Here is a 7,370-nt window from a genome sequence, read left to right as displayed (position 1 = left end):
CTAGCTGCAATGCTGGGATATAGACCGTTGATACTTCTCAGAGCCAAACTAGAATCTGCTGGCATGGCTAGAGACTGCTGACCAGGTGATGGAGCCAGTCAATAAGAAAGAGACCGCCACGTCTGGCTACTTGGGAGGGGGTATAAAGGTTTGCTCAGTTCCTGCAATAAACGGGTCTGCTTTTGCCACTTGACTCCCGGAGTCAGTGCCAGAGTCTGTGTTCTTGACTCTGTGCCTTCTTACCCCTGCCCCCAAGAGTCTTGGTTGGAGTCACAAGCAACACTACTACACTCAGCCGCTATTGAAAATGCTTCAATTTGAAGTTTCTCTGTCTTCTAATGACACAAAAAATTGGGCTTGTGCCCTTAAAAAGTTCTGTTACTTCTTTAGTCATCAGGAAATGCAAATCAAAACAACCCTGAGATTTCACCTCACACCAGTGAGAATGGCTAAGATCAAAAACTCAGGTGACAGCAAATGCTGGCGAGGATCTCGGAGAAAGAGGAACACTCCTCCATTGTTGGTGGGGTTGCAGACTGGTACAACCATTCTGGAAATCAGTCTGGAGGTTCCTCAGAAAATTGGACATTGAACTGCCTGAGGATCCAGCTATACCTCTCTTGGGCATATACCCAAAAGATGCCCCAACATATAAAAAAGACACGTGCTCCACTATGTTCATTGCAGCCTTATTTATAATAGCCAGAAGCTGGAAAGAACCCAGATGCCCTTCAACAGAGGAATGGATACAGAAAATGTGGTACATCTACACAATGGAATATTACTCAGCTATCAAAAACAATGACTTTATGAAATTCGTAGGCAAATGGTTGGAACTGGAAAATATCATCCTGAGTGAGCTAACCCAATCACAGAAAAACACACATGGTATGCACTCATTGATAAGTGGCTATTAGCCCAAATGCTTGAATTACCCTAGATGCCTAGAACAAATGAAACTCAAGACGGATGATCAAAATGTGAATGCTTCACTCCTTCTTTAAAAGGGGAACAAGAATACCCTTGGCAGGGAATAGAGAGGCAAAGATTAAAACAGACACAGAAGGAACACCCATTCAGAGCCTGCCCCACATGTGGCCCATACATATACAGCCATCCAATTGGACAAGATGGATGAAGCAAAGAAGTGCAGACCGACAGGAGCCGGATGTAGATCGATCCTGAGAGACACAGCCAGAATACAGCAAATACAGAGGCGAATGCCAGCAGCAAACCACTGAACTGAGAACGGGACCCCCGTTGAAGGAATCAGAGAAAGAACTGGAAGAGCTTGAAGGGGCTCGAGACCCCACATGTACAACAATGCCAAGTAACCAGAGCTTCCAGGGACTAAGCCACTACCTAAAGACTATACATGGACTGACCCTGGACTCTGACCTCATAGGTAGCAATGAATATCCTAGTAAGAGCACCAGTGGAAGGGGAAGCCCTGGGTCCTGCTAAGACTGAACCCCCAGTGAACTAGACTGTCGGGGGGAGGGCGGCAATGGGGGGAGGGTGGGAAGGGGAACACCCATAAGGAAGGGGAAGGGGGAGGGGGATGTTTGCCCGGAAACCGGGAAAGGGAATAACACTAGAAATGTATATAAGAAATATTCAAGTTAATAAAAAAAAAAAAAAAGTTCTGTTACTGTGTTTTTTATCCCAAAGAAGCTGGTTTTTTAAAAGATGCTAACCACCAAACTTACACCAAATGATGTAGTGGTAGTTTAGCTCTACTGCTTTGGCTCCCAGCGGGTCACACCCTCGCACCCGCCCAGGAGCAGTCTGGATTCTCGAATGAAACACACGCACGCACGCCAGTTTTGACATACTGTGACTTGCTCAAAGGTTTAGACTCCTAAACCTTCCTCTGCTATCAAATGCTCCCCTCCTGTATTCCTGAGACTCCTAAACCTTTCTCTGCTACCCCAGGCCCAGTTGGGGAAGTGGTCAGTGGCTTCTTATATGGCTGGTTGGCTTTCTCTCCTGTAGCTATTACGACCTATCCTCTCCTGGGTTATGGGCAGTCTCTCTCTTCCTTTCTCTCAGGTCCTAGCCCAGGTAATCTAAAAGTTCTGCCCCTCTCTCTGCCCAGCCATTGGCCATTGGATCGTTATTGATCGATCGAAAATCAATTAGGGATAAGGACCTTTAGCATTTGGACATGCAGATTCCTGATTAATTCAAAGCATTAGAACCAATCCCCAACAAAATGATCTACAGCTTCATGAAAAAAGCTAAAATATTCAAAATCTACAGTGTTTAGAAGAGGGACAAGACAAGTTTATCATTTTTCAGTCTGGTTTTGTGACTATTTGTTTGTTTTAGCGAACAAACTTTCAAGGGGGTTGAAACTAGGTGGAAAACCACTTTAAAAGGTCAGTAGCATGTAGAATAGTATAATTTGTTGGTGATTTTCTTCAGCTAGTTTCAGAAAAAGAAGCCACATAGAAAATATGGATGGATCGTATGGGCTGTTCATCTCTATGCTGATGGATCCCTGACATTTGACGGCCAGCCAGTCTAGCCTAACCAGTGAACTTCAAGTCAAGAAGAGACCCTGTCTCAAAGGAGGTGGATTGTGTCCTTGAAGATGACACCCGAGGTTATCCTCCACAAATACACACAAAAAATACACACATGCACTAAATAAAAGAAAATTCACTCTGTGAGACTTTCATTACACCAGACCTAGCAAAGGTCACTCAGCCATGAAAATGTCCTTTTCTACAAGAAGTCTGTTGCCATTGGGTAAGCCTAATAGAGTCATAAAAGAGTTCTTGAGTTCAAAGTCATTTCAGTGTGTCCTTAAGAAGACCAAAGATGCTGACAGCGCTAACATTTTTTACTGGAATGAAGACTGCCTTGTTTATGGTCTAAATTTATACCTTCCTAGACCTTTTTTTAGCCTGTACATGCATGATGACTTTCTATTTTCCTATATGTAATTGCTTTTACATAGCTTAGTCTTTAATTCCTGGCCCCAAAAGGGGAACAGAATAGACAATAGTTTTGGCCTTTTAACTCCAATGAGAAGAGTCACCATTGACCAAATGAGAAGGTGTCATAAATGGCTGCTCCCGTGCTTGCCTGTTGCAGGGTATTTCATCATACTGTGAACCCTGAGATTGTGTTATTTACTGAAGAAAAAGAAAACTGTTTCTCATTGTGGTGTGGCTTAGCCCTTAGCACATACCTTTAATTCCTCTGGCTGGACAACAGACATACCCTTAGTACACAACTTTAATCCCAAATGAAGGTAAAATTAGTTGGCAGAAGGAAAACACCCACGTTTGAAAGTGAGGTCTATTGACAGACAGACAAAGTGACGAATCAGAGAAAGATTTGAGAGAGTAAGGTGTGCCTAACTCATGAGAAGAGAGAGGATAGGGAAGCTACTTGATGGGGCAATGCAGAGAGAGGAAGGAGGCAGTTTTCCAGGAGAGTTTAAAGAGACAGGTTGAAGAAAGACCTGTGTAGACACAGGTAAAGACAGAGCAAGCCAGAGAATGAGAAGAAGCCAGAAGATTAGAACAGATTGAGGCCAAGTAGAGCAATTTGGTCAGAAGCTGAGAGAGAAGCGAGTTGGAATTGGTCACCTTGGAGAGGACTTTGAGCCAGAATAGCTGAGTTGAACCAATAAGTCAGAGCTCAGAAAGAGCTACAAAGGGTGAGCTTATTCAGCAGTAAATCTTAGAGGCTGAAAACATTCTAAGCCTAGATTAGATTGTATGGAGGCTAGAAGCTTCCAGGACTAAGCCTATGTGGGCAGACAGAGACAGTAAGCTTCCTAGATGACAATTACCTTTGGCAAATAAAAGTTAACATCTGTACCTCTGTGATTGGAAGCATCCATTAGCAATTAGAACACAGGTCCCAATATAGGAGGGCTGGATCCTTATTGTCCACCTGGTCTCCATAGGCTGCTTGTGAGCTTTGGGTACACATGCATGGTGGCTGCTTCCCTAAGACCTGCGGGATGGGAGATAGGTAGCTTCTGCTAAAATTGACCAAAACTACTGCAGTTTACTGTCCAAGTCTTAAACTGGCAGTTCTAAGCCTTAGATAAACTCCCAGCTCCCAGTTAAACAGATAAATCCCACTGCTTTATATGTGGTTCAGATGGGAAGATGAGTGGTTCCTAGTGCCTTCTGTTGAACTGCCTTCTTGTAGTTTTCTGATCACATTTGGATTGTTTAAATTTGGAGAGCTCATCTGAGCTGGACAGTGAGAAGTTGTTGTGTCACAGTTTCTTTTGAGATTGAAACACTCCATCCTGCAGAAGCCTTTAAGCAGGAAGGTGACTCAATGGCTTGAGGAAGTTCCTGAAACTGATCAGATTCACTAGGCCCCTTCCTGCCAGATAAGCAATAAAAGCTGAGAGTCCCTCTTATACATGTCAAGCTGCACAGAAGATTCTTGAGATGAGACTGCTGCCAGGAAGAAACAGAAACCAGATGAGATGCCTGGAAGGGGTTTAGAACAAGTCACTCGGCAAGGACATTCCAAGTTGTTGAACCGCCAGGAGACTGTACAGTATGCTCCAGGTTCTCAGCAATTGTGAGCTGTCCCCCATGTTAGAGTGGGCTGTGGTGATCACTTACTTCTGTAAGTAACTCCTTACCCACATTCCTGTAAGTAACCACAATGAAACTCATTGGTTAGTTGGACTCTTATGGTATTTATTCTTTGGTCTGCCATGATTCTTCAACTGGGGTGAGTACCTATGCGTTATATCATCTATCTCCCCAGAAAAAAGTTTGTCATACAACAGTTGTGAAACTGATTAAGGCAACAAACCACAATAAGGGATCCATCAAGCCTTTAGTCATTGTGGCTGTGGTGTCATCTAGAGGCTCAAGTGGAAGAATTCCTTCCCCCATGGGGAGGGAGGGTCAGGTGGATACTTACAGATCTTACAGGCCAGGAAGCCATGGATAGGTCTCGTGCTGTTTGACGGGGCAGTGAGGCTGCTGAGTGTGTGTGTGTGTGTGTGTGTGTGTGTGTGTGTGTGTGTGTGTGTGAGGGCTGCACAGTAGCACTGAGTCAAGAGTGGAAAGCAATGAATGGAAGATGCTGAAATACTAAATGGAACCAAATGAGCTTCAGCTCTTCTTGGCTGGGAGATTCATGAAACCAACTTTTCTCCTGAAGAAAAGCATGTAAAAACCCAAACTTGCTTACTAATGAAAGATCAGGAAGTAAAAAAAAAAAAAAAAAAAAAAAAGACACTAAGTCCAAGAAATAAGGAACTCACATTTGAATTAACATTTAGTGTTGACATTTGAGTAAAACTGAGAAAAAACAGTCCAGCTCAGTGTAGGAGGACTTTAGATCTTTGAGATGGGTCGTCAATGTCCTGTCGCTATGGTGCCCTGAAAATCCGCCATCCCACCGTGATCTAGGCAATCACTGGGAAAAGGGGCTTCACTCCATAGTAACGAATTCAAGATACCAAAGAGGTGAAGCAGATTTAATAGACGGTTTTTGCAGAAAGCGATGACAGCATCGAGGATGTTTTCTAAAATGTCCCTGATCACAAGAAATTCCTATCTTATTTCCCCCATAGGCTGGGAATTTAGAGATTTACAACCCGGCATCACTACCTCTTCAACCCTCCCACACTCAGGCTTTCGGATACAAAGTCTCATTTAAGAAGTCTGTGGCTTTAGATGGCTCCCTTTCCAATTGTGGGCTCAGTCACGTTGCAGAGTTTTGGGATAAGCAGTCACCAGGTGCTGGGAAGGAGAGAGAGAGAGGAGCCTGGCATTTCTGCTTTTCTGTAAGTCTAAGTGAGTCTCATACTGAAAATGGACCAGAAAGATGTATTTCTTACATCGTGGAACCTGGTTAAGACAAACAAGGGAGTTTAGATATTCAACATTCCAAATAGTGTAGGTTAGGGTGCCAGTGGCTGAGGCCATTTTATTTATTTTTTTGCTGTGTTTTATTGTTACTATGTGTGTGTGTGTGTATGTGTGTGTGTGTACGTGTGTCACAACAAGCATGCAGAGTACAGCTTTGTGGAACCAGTTCTCCCCTTATTAAATCGATTAGGTGCTAGATTTGTAATCAATTGACGGGGAAACTCCGTATGTAGAAGTGAGTGCTCCTCTTTGTCTCGCCTGTGTTTTTAATTTTTTTATATTAATTATCTGTGTGTTTCATGTCATGTACTACAGTCTCATTCATCTTTTCGTATCCACCTCTGCCCTTGCAACCTCCCAACCCCCCTTGCCCCCCCAAAAACCAAACAAACAAAGCATAGAAACCATCACGTTGTGGAAGGTACAGTGTGTCACAGTATATCCCATAGTACACCCTTTTGTCCACACATCTTTACTTGGTAATGTTCATTGGTCTGATTCGGGGCCTCAGGCTTCTACTGCACTGTCAACCCTGGATCCTTACCTATTGCTGCCCTGTGTCATGGAGATCCTGCAGCTTTGGAGTGACAGGTCCAGCCCTTTCACACGCTCCAGCAGATCACAGGTGAGGTAGATTTTGGGTTGGGCCAACTCAAAGCCCTGAATCTGGGCCTGGGCTGTCCTGTACTTTTGTTTGAGACAATGTCTGGCCTCAAACTGTCAGTGGTCCTCTTGCCCTCAGCCTTCCTAGTGCTGGGATTGCAATGTAGACTGCTGTCCCCAGCTCCAATTTCTTATGTTCGATATTTGGGTAATTTGTGGTCTGTGCTGCCTGCACCCGTGTGTGTGTGTGTGTGTGTGTGTGTGTGTGTATGGTGTGCTGGGGACTGAAACCAAGGCCTTGTACATGCTAGGTAAATAGTCTATCACTGTGCTAAGTCCCCAACCCCAACATAGCTCTAAAGAAATAAAAAAAATGTTTTCAGGTCAGTTGGATTAGGAGACCCTCTCTTTACCATATAAGGTAGTGAAGATCACATACAAACGTTTAAATGGTTATGTGATGATCTCTGTCATGTCTTATTCCTTCCTAAATAATGCAAAAACCATTGACTATCCTTCTGTAAGGTGCCCCACGGAGCACAGGCTGCTGATTGCTGAGTGGAGGAAGCTGGAGCCTGTGATTTTCCTCAGGGAGTGAAGAGTGAACATGACCTCTGAGAATCTAGGTGACTTCTGTGGCAGACAACATCACCTGGTACCTTAGTCTACAAGGAAGCTGTTCATTATGGAATTAAGAAAAAAAAACATTTTAAATTTCTCTCTCTCTCTCTCTCTCTCTCTCTCTCTCTCTCTGTGTGTGTGTGTGTGTGTGTGTGTGTGTGTGTGTGTACTTGTGTTTGAATGTGTGTATATCAGAGTATTATTTCCAGGAGTCACTTCTTGCCTTCTACTCTGTGGATCCTGGAAATTCAACTCTGGTCATCAGGCTTGGCAGTG

The sequence above is a fragment of the Rattus rattus genome, chromosome 6 (assembly GCF_011064425.1).
Source record: "Rattus rattus isolate New Zealand chromosome 6, Rrattus_CSIRO_v1, whole genome shotgun sequence".
Classification (NCBI taxonomy): domain Eukaryota; kingdom Metazoa; phylum Chordata; class Mammalia; order Rodentia; family Muridae; genus Rattus; species Rattus rattus.
The sequence above is the reverse complement of the archived record's forward strand: the minus strand, read 5'-3'. Positions refer to the sequence as shown.